This window comes from Aquarana catesbeiana, linkage group LG04 (assembly GCF_042186555.1).
Source record: "Aquarana catesbeiana isolate 2022-GZ linkage group LG04, ASM4218655v1, whole genome shotgun sequence".
Taxonomy (NCBI): domain Eukaryota; kingdom Metazoa; phylum Chordata; class Amphibia; order Anura; family Ranidae; genus Aquarana; species Aquarana catesbeiana.
Window position 1 is genome coordinate 229,862,127 of NC_133327.1, and position 22,082 is coordinate 229,884,208.

Below are 22,082 nucleotides of genomic sequence, written 5' to 3' on the forward strand. Positions count from 1 at the left end.
AGGTAATGAGACCCGTCACTCGATTGGCTGAAAAGACAGGTGATCCTATTGGACGTCTAGGAGGAGGAGGGAGAAGACGCACGGTGGAAGCGGACATGATGTAGAGGAGGAGGAGATATGAGGGAAGCCACCGCCCACTGCCTGTAGGATTGCTGCCCGCCCTCGACCTACCTGATGACCAACTGACCAACCACCCATGGGGTGCAGGTACCGCCGGCCGACCTGGGGGTGTGGTTGTTTTCTGCACCCCCAAAAATCTGTGATTTTTTTCCCCAGGAGCCGAGCGGAGCTCTCAGCTCATGCAGCCATGGACATCACTGGTCGCCAGCCCCCCCATCTTGTCCCCATCTTGATGACCCAGTTGTTGTGGTGGTTTATAGGGAGGCTTTTCGAAATAAGCGGGTAAATGAGTACTTAACAACTACTGACATTACATGGCTCATCAACTTATCAAAGATTCCTGGCCATGTCAATGAATGGGTCTAGTCATGTCATTGGTTTCTAAGGACATGGCATATGCAAGCACCAGTTTAGTTCAAATATATATTTGGGCCAAACTACTGGAGTCATCTCTACTGGGAACCTCTCGTTTGCAGAAGCACTACCACCACAAAAAGACATACCCTGCCAGCTTTTGTTTGTGAACAAACCAGGCAGGGATCATGTCCATGTGCTGAATAAATGCTTTGCATATGATTTTTTTTCCCCACATATCCACGTTTATGTCCACCAAATCCTGACACTTACTTTCACATAGCACAGCCCTGTTTAGCATTTTACTTACAGATAATTTTCCCACTCTCACCCTGCAACTGGATAGTGAAAAGAGAATCAGCGGGCTGATGACTTCATTCTCCTGTTAGCCTGTTCTCTCCCCAGACTCTTTGTGCTGCTTTTCCCCCATTCTTTTGGAGCTTTGCTGTACAGGGGCTGCCAATGGTTGGTACCAAGTCAAATGAAGGTACTTAGACTGATTTAATTAAAAAAAAAAATATTTAAAGACGTATTTATAATTGCATAGCTGCTATAATTTATGTTTAGTGTAGTTCTGGCTTAAAAATGTGAATAGTAGGGATTGATGGGTGTGTGCCCTATTTTCCTCATGTCTTCTCTTTTGAAAAAGCTTACAAATTAATTAAATGCTTAATTATCTTATAAGCTTACAACAATATTGCCCTAAGAAACAATTATAGAATTGTAATTTCCCAGGATCTAATGTCTATGATAGTGACTCTTCATCCAATAGTGATAAACTGTAAAAGTCTGAAAAATGTTGCAGTAGGTATTTAATGTATCCCTTAATGAAGATCACACAAGGAGGTTGCTTGTGGCCATACTCATTAATATACTTATTTTTTCTTTTACACAAGTTATGTAATTGTGCTGCAGGTAAATAGGTCAAATATAACTGCTGGTGTTTTCAAGATACAGTTTAAAATCCCATTAACACTTTCAGTTAGATAAACTACTCAAGTTGAAAAATAAAAAACTATAAGATGAATCATTTGATTATGAAAAATGAAAGTAGAGATTCTCTAAAGTGATATTAGTACTAGTAAGATTTTGGCAATACTTATTTGTTGTAATGTTAGTAAAATTGCAAGCTGGCTATAAATCATTTTTGTTTCAGGAATGCTTGGTATTATCTATGAAAGAGTAGAAATAAGAGTGAAGGAATAGCATGAAAGAAAGTGTTTTAGTTGAATTTTGTTCTAAGTAGAAGCAGTGCTAATGTTAGTGGAGAGGTGTTCCACATATCTTACATGGAGGACCCCAAAAGGCTTAAAGCTGAGTCGCTGAATAAATAAGGGGAAATTAGCGAGTGTAAAACAAAAATCTTTAGTCTGTTGCTGAACAAAACCACCAGGAGAATCTTCACATCCAATACACTTCCAGCTGTGTTGGATGCCTGGATGTCTGTGATTCTGCCTTCTGCCCCCTAAACCGCTACAGGACACAGTAGTGACATAGGGCTGGCAGTAAGAACTACTAATGTCACGTACACACGATCGCACATTCCAACAACAAAATCCATGTTTTTTTTCCGACAGATGTTGGCTCAAACTTGTCTTGCGTACACACGGTCTCACTTGTCGGAAATTCCGATCGCCAAGAACGAGGTGACATACAACACGTACGACGAGCCAAGAAAAATTAAGCTCAATAGCCAGTGTGGTTTTTCTGCTTGACTCCGAGCATACATGGAACTTTGTGCGTCGGAATTGTGTACACACGATCGGAATTTCTGACAAGGGCTACAGATCTCAAATTTTGCTTGTCGGAAATTCCGACGGAAAATGTCCGATGGAGCCTACACATAGTCGGAATTTCCGACAACAAGCTCCCATCGAACATTTCCCGTCGGAAAATCCGACCATGTGTATGCTGCATAAGTGTGACAGGGGACACAGGATTCCAAATATTCAGAAGGGTTCCAAATGTACAGATTCATTGGGAAGCTTTGCTCAGCAACAGAGCAAATATTCTACAGAAGGCATTGTGTTGGGTAACTATAAAGTGTCTTCTTCTACAGAAGCTTTTTTGTTTTTTATTTTTCAGCAAAAGAATCACGTTAAATATGTACTGTTATCTGTCCAATAGTGAAGAAGTCTTGGAACAGGTGCAGAAAATACTGCAAATACTGTATGCCCATTTTTAAAGTGGTAAAATTAAAACTGTGATTTGGGGTAAAATTTTTGCTTTAAACAAAGTTCCTACATTTATTTCCAAAATCAGTGATACTAATTTCCAGCAAAATGTCTTGCAGAACCACCTAGATCAAATTACTCAAACCTTTCTTGACTTTTACAACACTGTATACCAATCTCAGGTATCCACGTGGAAATAGAACTAGCTCAATACCTAGAGAACATTGAGCTCCCCACCTTAACTTCGCAACATGCTTGCCATGTGACTTCCCTATTATTGAGAAGGAAATTAATGAGGCTCTTAGAATGCTTTCCCTAAATAAACACTGGGTCTGGTTGGGTTTACAGTTGAATGGTATATTATCTTTAAAGATCAATACATACCTTGCCCGTTAAATATGTACAATTATGTGTTTCAGACCAGAATGTTAACTCCTTCCCATGGGGAGGTCCTAACAGTTTTGATACCAAAATAAAGATCTTAGGTATTGTAAAATTTAAAGGCCACTATCTTTGATTAATGTGAATGTTATGACTCTTGCAAAAATATTAGCCCTCCATTTAAACAAGGATGCTGCCAATATAATTATTTCATAGTTCAATTTTTGCACAGTGGTGAAGTGGTTATCACTTCTTAGCATGACTAGGGTTGTCTGTTTGAATCCCAACCACAACACTAACTCTCTGGAGTTTATATGTTCTCCCTGGGCCTGCATAGGTTTCCTCTGGGTACTCTGGTTTTCTCCCACACTCCAAAGACATAATGTCAGGTTAATTGGCTCCTGTCTAAATTGGCCCTAGTATGTGAAAGTAGGAATGTGAGCTAGGGACCTTAGATTGTAAGCTCCTTGAGGGCAGGGACTGATGTGAATGTACAATGCTGTGTAAATTGATGGCACTATGTAAGTATCTCAAATATATAAATAAATACAGGGTTCGTACAGGGTCAATACCTCCATTAATATCTACCACTTATTTATAAATACACAGGTCCTTTCCAGAGTAGTGGTGGCCTTAGATACATATAATTCGTTTTTTTTTCTATAGAATGGACTTTTTTGTTTGAAATTTCAAAAAAATTTAGATTTGGTAACAATTTACTGAGATGGGTTAAATGGCTTTATCGCCTGACTTAGGGTCTAAAACCGAATTACTGAACCCTTTGATGAACATGGAATAATTGGGACTCTTTCTGTTCACAGTTGCGATCAGATTGCCAAAAGCATTACTATGGAGGGAGCAAAATATCCAAGGCTTCCAGTTACACAACTTAGAAGAAAGATTATCAACATAGATGACATGCTGCTATATTGGGCTGACCACAGCTAGTGGTGAGCCGAACTGTGCTGGGCTCGATTCAAACAGGGTTCAGCAAACTCCAAAGAAGTTTGGATGTTGGATGCTGAACCTGAACTTCATTCAAATGTCAAATTAAAAATGTCAATTTTCTGGGAAAATAGGCAAGGGGTGTGTCAAAAAATAGGGGGGGGGGGCACTGCCCTGGGGAACATGTGTCAATGCAAAATAACATTTTGGAAAATTCTGTGGCTGGGAGCAGTGATTTTTTTTCAGCGACATTTACAAAGGTAAACAAAGTTTAAATTGAAGACAGAGGACATTTCCCTCCTACTTCAAGGGTTGGTGCCTTGCCAAGGGAGACCTCCTTTGGCAAAGCATCTTATCCCTATGTTGATGAGGACAAGGGCCTCATCCCTACAACCCTTGCCCATGGTTGTTGCGGTCTTTGGATGGAAAGCTTATCCTAATATGGAACCCCCACTGCACTGGTCCATGATGTCAGAAGGGGGTGGTGCCACCAGCTGACGTAGCCAGATGGCCCCACCCCTTTCTATATAGGAAATGTCAAATGGCTTAGCCTGCAGTAGGCAGCCAGCCTTCATGCCAGGGAGAGCATTTTTTTACGGATGCAGCAGAGGCATGATTGATGATGGATTTACATCAGGCGACATTGTTTTTGTATTTTTTATTTATACTGTCTCTGTGTTTTTATTACATTTTGACACTTTTTTGGTGAATGGGTACATTGTACCCGATACTTATTCACATGCGGGGGCCGGGATCTGGGGGCCCACTTGTTAAAGGGCATCCAGATTCTGATAACCTTACCACCTGCAGACCCCACAACCACCGGCCATGGTTGTGGGGATGAGACCCTTGTCCTCATCAACATGGGAACAAGGTGCTTTAGGGTGGGGGTGGCAAAGCCCTCCTGCCCAAAAGCATCCACCCCCCATGTTGAGGGCCCCTTTCCTGACCTTCCAGGCTGCGTGCCCATATAAGGGTCTGGTATAGAGTTTCTGGGGACCCCACGCCATTTTTTTTTAATTTTGGCATGGTGTTCCCCTTAAAATCTATACCAGACCCAAAGGAGGGACCCCATGTCATTTTTTTCTTTATTTTTTTCAATAGTTGGGCATCTGCAATTGCAACTGTTAGTCATTTTAAATGGGATTTGACCCGTTTTTTTCGTTCGAAATGTCATTTTTTCTGCAGCATGTTTTATGCATGCTACAGATGTGCTACTTTACAGGCAGACTAAGTGGACCCCCCAGGCAATACTTAACCACTTAAGGACTGAGACTCTTTTTGAGATGTGTTGTTTACAAGTTAAAAACATTTTTTTTTGCTAAAAAATTACTTAGAACCCCCAAACATTATACATTTTTTTCTAACACCCTAGAGAATAAAATGGCTGTCATTGCAATACTTTCTGTCACACCGTATTTGCACAGCGGTCTTACAAGGGCACTTTTTTTGGAAAAAATACACTTTTTTGAATTAAAAAATAAGATAACCATCAAGTTAGCCCAATTTTTTTTATATTGTGAAAGATAATGTTACGCCGAGTAAATTGATACCCAACATGTCACGCTTCAAAATTGTGCCCGCTCGTGGAATGGCGACAAACTTTTACCTTTAAAAATCTCCATAGGCGACGTTTAAAAAATTCTACAGGTTGCATGTTTTAAGTTACAGAGGAGGTCTAGGGCTAGAATTATTCCTCTCACTCTGCCGATCGTGGCGATATCTCACATGTGTGGTTTTAACACGGTTTTTATATGCGGGCGCTACTGCACCCGAGCTCAGTGGGACGGGGCGTTGTTTAAATATTTTTTCTCTTATTTATTTTACCTTTTATTTTTTTATTTTTACACAGTTTTTTTTTTTTTAAATTGTGTCACTTTTATTCCTATTACAAGGAATGTAAACATCCCTTGTAATAGAAACAACACATGACAGGACCTCTTAAATATGAGATCTGGGGTCAAAAAGACCTCAGATCTCATATTTACATTTAAATGCAATAAAAAGAAAAACATTTGTCATTTTAAAAAAATCATTTAAAAAAATGTCCCTTTAAGAGCTGTGGGCGGAAGTGACATTTTGACGTCGCTTCCGCCCTGCATTGTTATGGAGGTGGGTGGGGGCCATCTTCCCCCCACTCTTCTCCATGCCCAGCCAGGGTGAAGATCCGATCGCCTCCGCTGCTGCTGATGGATCTGGAGAGCACCGGAGCGCGGCAGGAGGAGGGGTCCCTCTCCCACGCCGATAAAAGTTGCGAATCTGCAGCACTGACCACTCTTATCAGTCTCTTATCACTCTTACCTGTTGGCCGAACAAGAGGATACCGGGGTTATGTCAGCTAGCTGCTGCCATAACAACGATAACCCCTGTCAAAGTAAGGACGTATATCGACGTGCAGCGGTCCGGAAGTGGTTAAAGGTTTTTTTGCATTTTTATTGTTGCACTTTAAACATCATTAAAATCTCTGCTCCTGAATAAAATTGTTGTTTTTAATACATGTCCCTCAGGGCAATACCCAGACTCCCATACCTCTTTTTGGCCAATTACTTGCATATAAGCCTTCAAAATAGGCACTTTTGATTTTTTCTGTTCAGCTCCCATAGACTTCCGTGGGGTTCGCCATAAGGGTTAGAACTTTTCCCCTATTCGAGAGTTCTGCTGTTAACCGAACAGGGGGTTGTTCGGTCCATCTCTATTCCTGACCATTACACTAGCCAAATGACCTCGAACTGTCATCAGCTATATAAATTAAGTGGCTGGGATAGTGTTGACACTATTGCCCAAATATGACCCTGTGACCATATTTGGAAGACAATATAAGCTGCTCCATCCCCGCCCATTTGCTTATGTGGACAAGGATTTCCAGCCATGTAAGTGAATTGGCCAGATGACATCAGTAATTGGTAGTGATGCTGTGAGAGCAAGCAGCTGCTGCTTCCACAGCAACCATTGACATCTAGAGGCTGTCACGTTCACCCATGCTGAATGTCCTAAACATTCTGCTTAAAAATGTGTGAATCAGTACTGCTTGGACCTTGAAGAAGGGGAAATACCCTGAAAGCTTGTCCTGAAAAATTGTATGTTAGTGCAAATAAAAAAGTATCATGGACAGTACTCAATTTTCTATGTCACAATTGCACTAATACGGCTACAATCAAATCAAGTAGTGTTCAGTCTGAACTTATGTTTGTACCAAACACTGAGCTCATTCCTACCCACAACATCCCTAACTAAGGCTCTCACAATCATAGACAGATTTAGGAGGTTTTAGAGGTTTAAAGTTAACTGAAATACTGTAGATCCAATATTTGTTCCTTGGACCTACACACAATAGTAAGTGTTGATCCTAACTTTATATTTGTACATAAATGTTGGTAGTTAGAAATTGTAGTTAAGGCTCCCCTATGAACCTATATCAAAAATAATTTACCTTCCTTGACAAAAAAGTTTCCCTACTTGGTCTAAATTACCTTTAAGGCTAAAAAAAAAGAACCGCTGCTCCAGGTGCATATATCAAGCCTGAATGGAACCTCTCTCAGAGTGCCAGCCCGGGCCCACCTTCATGGTAAACCTTGAAGAAAAAGAAACGGCTGCACATCCAGAGGTACCAATTGCCTTTTTATGATCACCGTGGTAATAAGAGCAGGGGCATGCAAATTTTTGGCTGGAACCCAGGAATGGTCTGTGATGGGATATCCTTTCCAATGAACCAGATACTGTAGACCATGACCCCGCCTTCTAGAATCCAGAATCTTAAAGACTTCAAACTCATGTTGTCCATCAACAACAGGAGGAGGTAGCTGTTGAGTTCTGGAGTAACAATTGAAAATTGCTTTTTTAAAATTTTTTTCCAGTGTAGCAGAATATTCTTCACCTGCTGATCTGCTGCTGGTACAGCGGAAGAAGGTTGAAGTAGGAGAAAAGTCTGAGGGTGATAGCCTAGGGCTTCGTAGAATGGCGTGGTATGAAGAGCACTGTGCCAACGGGAGTTAATGGCAAATTCAGCCAAAGGCAAATACTCAGACCAATTGGAGTGTGAACGAGTTGACATAATGTCAAAGATAGGTTTTCGAGGGTCTCGTTCATGCGTTCGGTTTGACCATCTGTTTGTGGGTGATGTGAGGTAGAGAGTGAGAGCGTTGCTCCCAGTTTCTTACAAAACACTCTCCAGAATTGGGAAACAAACTGGGATCTATGGTTTAAGACGATATTGGTAGGTAAAGTAGGTGACCGCAATATTGTGTCAATCTCGGCGCCGTTAGATTTGACACCTGCGAGCCCCGTCGTGGGAGCCAGCGCCGAGCTGGCTCGCTCATCAGGAAAGGAAAACTGTGTTTTTTCCTTTCGCGATGAGCGACAAGCATTGCTGACAGGTGTCTGGTATGAATCATGAGGGAAAACGCTGCGCCAAATTTTAAATAAAAAAACGGCATGGGTTCCCCTCCAGGGGCACACCAGGCCCTTAAGTCTGGTATGGATTTTAAGGGGAACCCTCTATGCCAAAAAAAGCGTGGGGGTGCCCCCAAAATCCATACCAGACCCTTATCCGAGCACGCAGCCCAGCTGGTCAGGAAAGGAGTGGGGACGAGCAAGCGCCCCCCTCCTGAACCATACCAGGCCACATGCCCTCAACATGGGGGTTGGGCGCTTTGGGGCAGGGGGGCACCCTGCGGCCCCCCCACCCCAAAGCAACTTGTCCCCATGTTGATGAGGACAAGGCCCTCTTCCTGACAGCCCTGGCCGTTGGTTGTCGGGGTCTGTGGGTGAAGGGCTTATCGGAATTTAATAAGGGGGCCCCCAGATCCTGGCCCCTACCGTATGTGAATGAGTATGGGGTACATTGTACCTCTACCTATTCACCTGGGGGAAAAAGTGTCAATAAAAAAACACACTACACAGGTTTTTAAAGTAATTTATTAGGAAACTCCGGGGGTCTTTTTCTGACTTCTCCGTTCTCTCCGGCCTCTTCTCCCAGTGTCCGGTTCTTCTCCCACTCTCCGGTCTCTTCTCCCGGTGTCCGGTTCTTCTCTCGCTCTCCGGTTTTCCTTTCCCAATGAGCGAGCCAGTGCGAGATGCACAGCTGGAAACACATTCTTGCGGTCAGGTACTGTATGCCATGATGTTTCACAATATGGGAAAGACCGCGCTTCCGCTGTAGGTAATCCAGGGAGTGGTACAAAATAAGACATTTTGTAAAAGCGATCCACTATGACCGATATAGCAGCCATGCCATCGGATTTGGGTAACTCTGTAATGAAGTCCATAGTCAAATCGGTCCAAGGCTGATGAGGTGCAGGAAGTGGTTGTAAGAGCCCAGTAGGCAATGTGCGAGGTACTTTATTAGCAGCACATGTTGGACAGGTAGCCACATAGTCAGTAACATCTTTTTTCATGTGAGGCCAGCAAACATGATGCTGCAAGGTCTTAAGAGTGATGGTGACACGAGAATGACTGGATAACACTCCTTTATGTGCCCAGGGGAGTACAGGTTTTCTGAGGCTGGGGGCCATGAACAGGTGACTTGGTGGTATCTTCAAGCCTTGAGGAGCACGATTCTGTGTTTCTTGTAACTGTTAGGAAAGAGCCGTAGAAATCAGTGCAACAATTTTGTGAGGTGGGATTATATACTGCTCGGTGGGTAGATCTTCTTCAAAAGTAACTAACTAAGTAAAAAAACTGTCTGGAAAGAGCATCGGCTTTCTTGTTCTTATGCCCAGGGACATAAGAAAGAGCAAAATTAAAATGAGAGAAGAACAGAGCCCATCGAGCTTGAATGAATACAAATGTTTAGCAGTCTGAAGATACAGCAGGTTTTTATGGTCAGTCAGGATAGAAAAAGGCTTGGGAGCCTCTTCCAGAAGATGTTGCCATTCAGACAATGCCAATTTGATAGACAGTCATTCTCGATTCCCAACATCATAATTCATCTCCGCTGGAGAAAACTTTTTAGAGAAAAATGCCACTGGATGGATTCTACCGGACTTAGGTTGTCTCTGAGACAGCACAGCACCTGCTCCTACTTCAGAGGCATCAACCTCAACCATGTACTGGAGATCAGGGTTTGGATGCTGAAGAACTGGAGCCTTGCTGAACATGCTGTTTAAATGCTGGGGGTAGGTAGAGCATAGTCCTGTGACGTCATCATGCTGAACAGCTGGCTGGTTTGCACCTTGGTTGTTTAAAATCTTTTCTTATTTGCTGTACGTTTATGTATATTAAGCTTATGTCATCCATGCAGAAATAAATATTTTGTTGGAACATACTACACCATGAAGCCCTCTTCTGTTCCTCATCTTATGAGACTTTTCAGATCCTTGCTAATGTAAAGAGTGATCCCGGGAGTGAGGTTTCCCTTTGTTGCTTCCTTTGCAGCCGGTGGACATCTCCCCATTGTGAGAATATCACAAGCAGATTGCTGATTTGCCGGCAGGCTAATGCACAGTTGCAGTTTGTATTATCACATCTTACGTCTCACCTCAGACTGTTGGATTGAAAAGTAAATGCTCTGTCTCCTAGAGAACTACCTAAAGACTTCTCTTTCGCTTGCTTGGTTGGGGCCATTGCAAGACAGCAGAAAGTTTTTGTAGGTCCATTTGGAAACCAACAGCACTTATGATGTATCCAAGGAAAGGTATGCTGTTTTGATGAAAACTGCATTTCTCAATCTTAGCGTAAAGGTGTTTTACTCTGTTGCTGTAATACTTGCTTTACTCGTGAGATGTGCTCTAGATGAGTCTTGGAAAAGATTAAAATGTCATTCAAGTAAATAATCAAAAAACTGTTGCTGAAATCATGAAAAGTTGAAAGACAGCAGGGGCGTTACAGAGTCCAAATGGTATAACCAGTCACTCAAAATGTCCATTGCGGGTGTTGAATATTGCCTTACACTTGTCTCATTCTCTAATTCAAATCAGATTATAAGCTTCTCGCAGGTCCAGTTTAGTGAGGACAACGGCTCCCTTAAGCATATCAAACAATTCTAGAATAAGAGGCAAAGGGTAGGAGTCTTTTACAGTGATCTAATTTAGCCCTCGATAGTCTATGCATGGTCGAAGACCCCCATCTTTCTTTTCAACAAAGAAAAAACCTGCCCCTACTGGAGAATAAAAGGGTCGGATAAAACCTCTCTCCAAGTTGTCTTTGAAGTATTCCTCCATGGACTTTTGTTTAGGCAGTAACAGGGGATAGGTCCTCTCTTTGGGAAGAGGTGCTCCAGGAAACAGATTAATGGCATAGTCAGAGGAACGATGTGGAGGTATAACCTCTGCCTTTTGCTTGCAAAATACATCTGCAAATGCATGGTATTCATGAGGCAAGGTAGGAGTGATGGCCACGGAAGCCAACAGACAACCAGAAAGTCTTTTGGGTCGAGACAAACAGTCCAGATAACAGGAAAGTTTCCAAGAGGTTAGATCTCCATTTACCCATTAAAAAGAAGGGTTGTGTTGTTGTAACCGTGGGTAACCAAGGATAACAGGCAGAAGTGGAGAATCAATAACAGACAGGACGATCTCCTCCTTGTGGAGTGTGCCTACCTAAAGGGTGATTGTTGTAATGTCAAACTGTACAAGGCCATCTCCCAACGGTTGTCCATTCAGAGTGATGATGCTCAGGGGTCTAGACTTGGGAACAAATGGGATTTTGCTTTCCTTAGCAAAAGAGTAATCCAGAAATATGTCTAGAATCCACAAAAGACTCACAGGAAACATGTTTGGAGGCTAAATTGAAGATTGTAGGTACATTAATCTTGGTTTTGGAAGAAGTACTTGTACGGTTTAACCCAGTTCCTCCAACACTGGTTAGCCTTTTACTGGACAGTAGGGATGAGCCGAACACCCCCCTGTTCGTTTCGCACCAGAAAGGCAAAACATTTGTTCCAACACGCGAACACCGTTAAAGTCTATGGGACACGAACATGAATAATCAAAAGTGCTAATTTTAAAGGCTTATATGCAAGTTATTGTCATAAAAGTGTTTTGGGACCTGGGTTCTGCTCCAGGGGACATGGATCAATGCAAAAAAAAGGCAGTTTTTTCGGGAGCGGTGATTTTAATAATGCTTAAAGTGAAACAATAAAAGTGTAATATCCCTTTAAATTTCGTACCTGAGGGGTGTCTATAGTATGCCTGTAAAGGGGCGCATGTTTCCCGTGTTTAGAACAGACTGACAGCAAAATGACATTTTAAAGGAAAAAAAAAATGTAAAACTACTCGCGGCTTTTATTGAATTACCGGTCCGACAATATACATAGAAGTTCATTGATAAAAATGGCATGGGAATTTCCCACAGGGGAACCCCGAATCAAAATTTTTAAAAAAATGACGTGGGGGTCCCCCTAAATTCCATACCAGGCCCTTCAGTCTGGTATGGATATTAAGGGGAACCCCGGCCAAAATGTAAAAAAAAATGGCATGGGGTCCCCCTCAAAATCTATACCAGACCCTTCAGGTCTGGTATGAATTTTAAGGGGAACCCCGCGCCAAAATTACAAAAAAAAAATGGCGTGGGGTCCCCCCAAAAATCCATACCAGACCCTTATCCGAGCAGGGTCAAGGGGACATGGGTAGTCCCCTAAAACACCTTGTCCCTATGTTGATGGGGACAAGGGCCTCATCCCCACAACCCTTGCCCGGTGGTTGTGAGGGTCTGCGGGTGGGGGGCTTATCGGAATCTGGAAGCCCCCTTTAACAAGGGGACCCCTAGATCCCGGCCCTCCCTCTGTGTGAAATGGTAAGGGGGTACAAAAGTACCCCTACCATTTCACTAAAAAACTGTCAAAAATTTTAAAAATGACAAGAGACAGTTTTTGACAATTCCTTTATTTAAATGCTTCTTCTTTCTTCCTTCTTCTTTCTTCTATCTTCTATCTTTCTTCGGTTTCTTCCTCCATTTTCTTCTTCTGGTTCTTCTGGTTCTTCTGGTTCTTCCTCCGGTGTTCTCGTCTGGCATCTTCCTCCGCGGCGTCTTCTTATCTTCTTCTCATCGGGCCGCTCCGCATCCATGATGGCATAGAGGGAGGCTCCCGCTGTGTGACGCTTCTCTTTTCATCTTTTTCTCTTCATCTTTTTCTCTTCATCTTCTTCTCTTCATCTTCTTGTCTTCATCTTCTTTTCGGGCAACTCTGCATCCATGATGGCATTGAGGGAGGCTCCCGCTGTGTGACGATTCTCCTCTTCTGACGGTTCTTAAATAACGGGGGGACGGGGTCACCCGGTGACCCCACACCCTCTGACGCACAGGGACTTGATGGGGACTTCCCTGTGGCATTCCCCGTGACATCAGAGGGGGCAGGGTCACCCGTTACGTAACCCCGCCCCCTTCTGACATCACAGGGAATGCACCAGGGAAGTCCCCGTCAAGTCAACGTGTGTCAGAGGGGCCCTGCCCCCTGTTATTTAAGAACCGTCAGAAGAGGAGAAGCGTCACACAGCGGGAGCCTCCCTCAATTCCGATAAGCCCCCTGCCCCAGAAGAAGAAGAAGAAGATGAAGGGATAAAGAGGAAGCATTTAAATAAAGGACAGTTTTTTTGTGAAATGCCCTTACCATTTCACACGGGGGGGCCAGGATCTGGGGGTCCCCTTGTTAAAGGGGGCTTCCGGATTCCGATAAGCCCCCGCCCGCAGACCCCCACAACCACCGGCCAGGGTTGTGGGGATGAGGCCCTTATCCTCATCAACATGGGGACAAGGTGTTTTGGGGGGGCTACCCCAAAGCACCCTCCCAATGTTGAGGGCATGTGGCCTGGTACGGTTCAGGAGGGGGGGAGCTCTCTTGTCCCCCCTCTTTTCCTGCGGCCTGCCAGGTTGCATGCTCGGATAAGGGTCTAGTATAGATTTTTGGGGGGACCCCACGCCATTTTTTTAAAAATTTTGGCGCAGGGTTCCCCTTAGAATCCAGACCTATAGAGTTAATACTTGAGGTGGGTGCCTGCACAGAGACTGGAGCATCAGCAGGGACGGCCTGCAACACAGGTTGTATCGGAGCAGCCACAGTGGGAGATTCCAGGTGAGCCAGGTGCGTTTGTAATGCCATGGTAAACTGATCCTGCTCATCCAATCTGGAAAAAATATTACCAACAAGTGGATTGGCTGCATCTTCTGATTTCATGGCCTTTGCCTACTGTCAGAAACCATCAATCAGACTGAGACAGAAGTACAGTTAAATTTCACTTGTTTAACCACTTGACAACTGGGCACTTAAACCCCCTTCCTAACCAGACCAATTTTCAGCTTTCGGTGCTCTCACATTTTGAATGACCATTACTCAGTCATGCAACACTGTACCCATATGAAATTTTTGTCCTTTTTTTCACACAAATAGAGCTTTCTTTTGGTGCATTCGCTTCTGCATGCGAGCACACGGACAGGGGCGCTTTAAATTTTTTTTTTTTTATTGTTCATTTTACTTTATTTATTTTAGTTTGACACTTTTATTCCTATTACAAGGAATGTAAACATCCCTTGTAATAGGAATATGGCATGACAGGTCCTCTTTACAGTGAGATATGGGGTCAATAAGACCCCACATCTCACCTCTAGGCTGGGAAGCCTGAAATAAAAAATAAAAAAATGAGACGGTAGAAGCACCGGAGGACGGCGGGAAGGGGGGAGGTCCCCTCTCGCCTCCCATAAGAACGATCAAGCAGTGGAACAGCCGCTATGATCATTCCTATGGTGTAGGGAATCGCCGGCTGAAAAAGCTGATATCTGAATGATGCCTGTAGCTGCACCCATCATTCAGATATCCCCGCACAAAGTCAAGGGGAAGTGGTTAAAACACATTTTTTTTTAACACAAAGTTGTCCATTTATACAATATTTCTAACACATAGCATGTACATACCAAAAATGACACCCCAAAATAGATTCTCCTACTCCCCCTGAGTACGGCGATACCACATGTGTGAGACTTCCACAGCCTGGCCACATACAGAGGCCAAGTACAGCTGAATATGGCTGAGCATGGCTGCGTATGGCTGCGCATGGCTGGGTATGGCTGCGTATGGCTGCGTATGGCAGGGTATCGCCGAGTATGACTGGGTATGGCTGGGTATTGCAGAGTATGACTGGGTATTGCAGGGTATTGCGGGGTGTTGCAGAATATTGCAGGGTGTTGCGGAGTAGTATAGAGTATTGCAGAGTATTGCGGGGTGTTGCGGAGTAGTGCAGAGTATTGCGGGGTGTTGCGGAGTAGTGCAGAGTATTGTGGGGTGTTGCGGAGTAGTGCAGAGTATTGCGGGGTGTTGCAGGGTATTGAAGAGTATTGCGGGGTATTGCAGGGTATTGCAGAGTATTGTGGAGTATTGCAGAATATTGTGGGGTGTTACAGAGTATTGTGGGGTATTGCAGAGTATTGTGGGGTATTGCAGGGTATTGCAGAGTATTGTGGGGTGTTGCGGAGTAGTGCAGAGTATTGCAGAGCATTGTGGGTTTTGCAGAGTATTGTGGGGTATTGCAGAGTATTGTGGGGTATTGCAGAGTATTGTGGGGTATTGCGGGGTATTGTGGGGTATGGCAGAGTATTGTGGGGTATGGCAGAGTATTGTGGGGTATTGCGGGGTATTGTGGGGTATGGCAGAGTATTGTGGGGTATTGCGGGGTATTGTGGGGTATGGCAGAGTATTGTGGGGTATTGCGGGGTATTGTGGGGTATGGCAGAGTATTGTGGGGTATTGCAGGGTATTGTGGGGTATGGCAGAGTATTGTGGGGTATGGCAGAGCATTGCAGGGTATCATATTATGGAGGGATGGCTGAGCATGGAGGGATGGATGGCTGGATGTGACTGTATTTGTCACAGAGCAGCGTTGTGGGCACTACAGATGCAGCCCACAACGCTGCTACCATCCGATCCCTCCCCCGCTCCTCACCCTCTGTACCGATCGGTACACAGAGGGGAGGGAGGAACCGGCGGTTTGTTTACATGTGATCAATCCGTCATTTAACGGAGTGATCACATGGTAAACGGACGCGATTAGTGGCCATTCACCGTGATGCGCCGGGTCCTCTGGACCCGGCGGTCACGGAAGTTCTCGGGTGCGCACCCCAGGGGGCACGCGAGAGCAGTATTCTGGGAGGATGTCCCAGGGACGTCCACCCAGGATAACCCGACCGCGCTGTGGCTGTATTTCGGCTATGGCCCGGTCGGCATGTGGTTAATAATAATAAAAAAGTAAACAGAGTAAATGTAGTCAAAACATAGCCAGAGTTCAGGAACAGGAACGGATAGTCAGACAAGCCAAAATGTCAAGGAGCCAGAGATGAGCTTAGTAGACAGAAAGCAGGATCTGGAGCCAGAAGGAATGTCAGCCAAGCAAGTCTTTAACAGGAACATAGGAGAGCGTCACTAGAGATGTGACCAAGGCGAAGGCAGAGTGTCAGGGAATTTAGTAGACCAGACTGTGTGGACTGCACAGAGGAAACCAGAAACGCATGTAAGTGAAAAAATAATGGTGTTTATTAAATAAGTGACAAGTAAGAGAAATATAAACAGTGCAAAACCAACCACAGACCCACAAACAACAAATAGTATATACAAGTAAATGGAGATACAGGAATCATAAACAAAGCCAGGCCAAGGTCATACACAGGGAGGTCAGCAGATGGGTAAGGATGGGAAACCAGCAGGATAGGGAGAGGATGAATGGATAGGCTGCAGGGATCCAAGGGAATCAGGAGGGAAAAGAACAGGATGGGCTAGGGATAGGGATCGGATCGGATCAGAACAGTACAGAAACAGGTTCACGGTCAGGATACAGGCAGCAAGGTCAGGGCTAGGGATGAGCTTCGTGTTCGAGTCGAACCCATGTTCGACTCGAACATCGGCTGTTCGATCGTTCGCCGAATTGCGAACGTTATGGGCCGTTCGCGCTAAATTCGTGTGGCGCGTCACGGCCCATAATTCACTGCGGCATCGCAGTGCATTGCTGGCTGATGATTGGCCAAGCATGCACTATGACCCGCATGCTTGGCCAATCACAGCGCCGTCAGTAGAGAGAGCTGTAATTGGCCAAAGCCAGGGTGGCTTTGGCCAATTATGGCTCAGGGGATTTAGTACACACCCCACACTATATAAGGCCGCCTGCACGGCGGCCCTGTGTAGTGTGTGTTCCGGTGTGCTGAGAGATAGAGAGAGAGAGAGACAGTGTCATTTGATTTGAGTTAGATAGATTAGGCAGAACAGTCAGTCAGTTAGCTGCACTTACAGTGTATTGTGTATATATATGCATCCCAGGTGTTGCATATATATATATACACTGTATTCAGTTTAGCTAGATCCGTTCCTGTTATCTTCTATCTAGACTATTTACATTTAATGCAGTGCGTCCTGCTCACAGTGTTCAGCTAGATCCGTTCCTGCTATTTACATTTAGTGCAGTGCGTCCTGCTCACAGTGTTCAGCTAGATCCGTTCCTGTTATCTTCTAGACTATTTACATTTAGTGCAGTGCGTCCTGCTCACAGTGTTCAGCTAGATCCGTTCCTGTTATCTTCTAGACTATTTACATTTAGTGCAGTGCGTCCTGCTCACAGTGTTCAGCTAGATCCGTTCCTGTTAAATTCCTACTGACAGGCAGGCTTGTCTGGTTACAGTATATAAAGCTACCTGAAGAAAATTACAGGTGTTCTATTTGATCCTATTAGTACCACGGTCAGGCAGCTAGACTATTTACATTTAGTACAGTGCGTCCTGCTCACAGTGTTCAGCTAGATCCGTTCCTGTTATCTTCCTACTGACAGGCAGGCTTGTCTGGTTACAGTATATAAAGCTACCTGAAGAAAATTACAGGTGTTCTATTTGATCCTATTAGTACCACGGTCAGGCAGCTAGACTATTTACATTTAGTACAGTGCGTCCTGCTCACAGTGTACAGCTAGATCCGTTCCTGTTATCTTCCTACTGACAGGCAGGCTTGTCTGGTTACAGTATATAAAGCTACCTGAAGAAAATTACAGGTGTTCTATTTGATCCTATTAGTACCACGGTCAGGCAGCTAGACTATTTACATTTAGTACAGTGCGTCCTGCTCACAGTGTTCAGCTAGATCCGTTCCTGTTATCTTCCTACTGACAGGCAGGCTTGTCTGGTTACAGTATATAAAGCTACCTGAAGAAAATTACAGGTGTTCTATTTGATCCTATTAGTACCACGGTCAGGCAGCTAGACTATTTACATTTAGTACAGTGCGTCCTGCTCACAGTGTACAGCTAGATCCGTTCCTGTTATCTTCCTACTGACAGGCAGGCTTGTCTGGTTACAGTATATAAAGCTACCTGAAGAAAATTACAGGTGTTCTATTTGATCCTATTAGTACCACGGTCAGGCAGCTAGACTATTTACATTTAGTACAGTGCGTCCTGCTCACAGTGTTCAGCTAGATCCGTTCCTGTTATCTTCCTACTGACAGGCAGGCTTGTCTGGTTACAGTATATAAAGCTACCTGAAGAAAATTACAGGTGTTCTATTTGATCCTATTAGTACCACGGTCAGGCAGCTAGACTATTTACATTTAGTACAGTGCGTCCTGCTCACAGTGTTCAGCTAGATCCGTTCCTGTTATCTTCCTACTGACAGGCAGGCTTGTCTGGTTACAGTATATAAAGCTACTTGAAGAAAATTACAGGTGTTCTATCCCAGCTTAGTGCAGCTACAGGCCATTAGTATGTCTGGAAGGCCAAGAAGGAGAGGCAGACAGTCACAAGCCAATAAGAGAGGGCAAGCAGGCTCTGTGTCTAGTGCTGGTCGTGGAGACGGTGCATCCTCATCAGCACGTGGCCATGGGACACGCTTGGCCTTTTTTTCGGCAGCTGGCCGTGTTGAGCCGCAACATGCGGAAGACTTGGTCGAGTGGATGACCAAGCCGTCCTCATCCTCCTCATCCTCTCTCACCCATGCCCAGGGTGCTTTGTCTGGCAAAGCAGCGGCCTCTTCCCTCAGCTCAATGTCATCAGTGACTCCTTCCCTAGCTCCACCATGTCCTCATGAGGATTCCCTCGAACTGTTTGACCACAGTGTTGGGTACATGCTCCAGGAGGATGCCCAGCGTTTGGAAGGCTCTGATGACGATACTGAGCTCGATGAAGGCAGTAACATGAGCACGGACAGAGGGGGTGCCCAAGAAGGACAGCAATCTGGCAGTCATGCTCCCCCTGCTGCAGCATACTGCCAGGTTTGCTCCAGTGATGAGGAGGGAGGGGATGATGAGGTCACTGACTCAACGTGGGTGCCTGATAGGAGAGAGGAGGAGGAGGAGGAGGAGGAGGAGGCGGCGGCACATCACCAACGAGGCAGGATGCCCTCCAGGGGCCAGCCTAAGGGCAGCACATTGACTGCATCACACCCCAAAGCTCCACATGTGCAGGGCGCTGCAGTCTCTGCGCGTTATTCAAAAAGTTCTTTGGTGTGGGCCTTTTTTGAGACGAGTGCATCAGATCGCACCGCTGCTATTTGCAACATATGTCTCAAGCGTATCTCGCGTGGCCAAAACATCTCCCGCTTGGGTACCACATGCTTGACCAGACATATGTTGACCTGCCATGCAGTTCGTTGGCAAGCGTATCTAAAAGACCCACACCAAAGAACAAAGAGGATCTCTCCTTGCTCCTCATCAGCTGAGATTTCCAACCCCACTAGACCTTCAGTCCTCTCTGAGACCTGCAGTGAGAGGAATGAAGGTGTAGAATTAGGTGTGTCACAGCCAAGTACTTGTGGGCAATCTGCTTTTGGTACACCGACGTCAGATTGTACCAGGCAAATTTCCCTGCCCCAGCTGCTGCACCGCCGAAAGAAGTTTGCTCCCAGCCATCCACATGCCCAGCGGTTGAATGCTAGCTTGGCAAAATTGCTAGCACTTCAACTGCTGCCTTTTCAGTTGGTAGACTCTGCCCCCTTCCGTGAGTTTGTGGAATGTGCGGTTCCTCAGTGGCAGGTACCCAAACGCCACTTTTTCTCACGGAAGGCGATTCCGGCTCTCTACCGGCATGTGGAAGGCAATGTCCATGCCTCGCTGGACAGGGCGGTCAGCGGTAAGGTGCATATTACCGCTGACTCATGGTCCAGCAGGCATGGACAGGGACGTTACCTAAGTTTCACGGCGCATTGGGTGACTCTGCTGGCAGCTGGGAAGGATGCAGGACAAGGTGCAGTAGTGTTGGAGGTTGTTCCGCCACCACGCCTCCAAAATGCTGATTGTGACACACCTCTCTCCTCCACCCCCTCCTCTTCTTCTTCCTCCATGGCCTCTTCCTCGGAACCAGCGGTGCTCCGTAGGCGTTCAAGGGGCTACGCAAGTACGCAGGCCAAAAGATGCCATGCGGTGCTTGAGCTGGTGTGCTTGGGGGACAGGAGCCACACTGGGGCAGAGGTTTTGTCAGCTCTGCAGGGGCAGGTTCAGAGGTGGTTGACGCCACGCCAACTTAAGGCAGGAATGGTGGTTTGCGACAATGGCACCAACCTCCTCTCTGCCCTCCGACAGGGACAAATGACCCATGTGCCCTGTTTGGCTCACGTCCTTAACTTGGTGGTGCAGCGGTTCTTGGGCAGGTACCCGGGCTTACAGGATGTCCTGAGGCAGGCCAGGAAAGTCTGTGTGCATTTCCGCCGGTCATATAATGCCAGTGCTCGGCTGACGGACCTCCAAAAGGAGTTTAACCTGCCCAAGAACCACCTAATCTGTGACATGCCCACCAGGTGGAACTCAACGTTGGCCATGCTGCAGCGGCTGCACACGCAGCAGAGGGCCATCAATGAGTACCTGTGCGACTATGGCACCAGGACAGGGTCAGGGGAGCTTGGTTTTTTTTCCCCACGCCAGTGGGCCATGATCAGGGATGCATGCACTGTCCTGTCACCATTCGAGGAGGCCACGAGGATGGTGAGCAGTGACAGTGCATGCATCAGTGACACTGTCCCCCTTGTCCACCTGTTGGAGCACACGCTGCGTGGAATAATGGACAGGGCACTTGAGGCAGAACAGAGGCAGGAAGAGGAGGACTTCCTTAGCTCTCAAGGCCCCCTTTATCCAGACAGTGTTCCTGCGTGCCCGCCGATCACACAGGAAGAGGACGAGGAGGAAGAGGAGGAGGAGGAAGATTGTGTCAGTATGGAGGTGGAGCCTGGCACTCAGCATCAGCAGCAGTCTTTAAGGGATCAGTCCCAAGAAACACATGGACTTGTACGTGGCTGGGAGGAGGTGGCTGCGGACCATGTCGTTCTTAGTGACCCAGAGGACTCCGGACCGAATGCCTCAGCAAACCTACGCTGCATGGCCTCCCTGATCCTGCAAAGCCTGCGTAAGGATCCTCGTATTCGTGGTATCAAGGAGAAGGACCAATACTGGCTGGCAACCCTCCTTGATCCACGTTACAAGGGTAAGGTTGCGGACCTTATCTTGCCATCGCAGAGGGAGCAGAGGATGAAACATCTTCGGGAGGCCTTACAGAAAGGTCTGTGCAACGCGTTCCCAGAGACTGGGAGGTTACAAACTCCTGTTTCTGGACAACGTGTTGCTGAGGCTTCGGTCAGTCAAAGAAGGAGCGGTGGAGAAGGTGGTCGTCTGACCGATGCGTTCAGACAATTTTTTGGTCCGCAGCCCCAAGGTATGATCGGTTCAAGCAACCATCGCCAGCGTCTGTTTTACATGGTGCAGGAATACCTAGGGGCAAGATCAGACTTGGACACCTTTCCCACCGAAAATCCTCTGGGTTACTGGGTCTTGAGGATGGATCACTGGCCAGAGCTTGCACAGTATGCAATTGAGCTACTGGCCTGTCCTGCATCCAGCGTTCTTTCGGAACGCACATTCAGTGCTGCTGGAGGCGTGGTAACCGATCACAGGGTGCGTCTGTCCACCGACTCGGTCGATCGGCTGACCTTCATAAAAATGAATGAGTCTTGGATCACCACCAGCTACCAAGCACCTGATGCTGATGTAACCGAATAATTTTTTTTGAAATCTCAGATCCCTTCAAAGACTGCCTATGCTGATGCTGAGTGACTATCCCTGAGTAATTATCCTCTTCCTCCTCAATCATCACGCTGATAGCTTGTAAGAACATTTTTGGTTCTGGGCGCCACCACCAGTGCCTAAGGCACAATTTTTCAGCCCCTGTT

At 45.8% G+C, this 22,082-nt stretch overlaps 1 protein-coding gene across 2 annotated transcripts in view; it reads left to right on the forward strand.

Annotated features, from left to right (window-relative positions):
* The window catches only part of NAALADL2 (N-acetylated alpha-linked acidic dipeptidase like 2), a 2,111,880-nt gene that overhangs the window by 1,987,298 nt on the left and 102,500 nt on the right, over positions 1-22,082 (forward strand). The window lies entirely within an intron of this gene.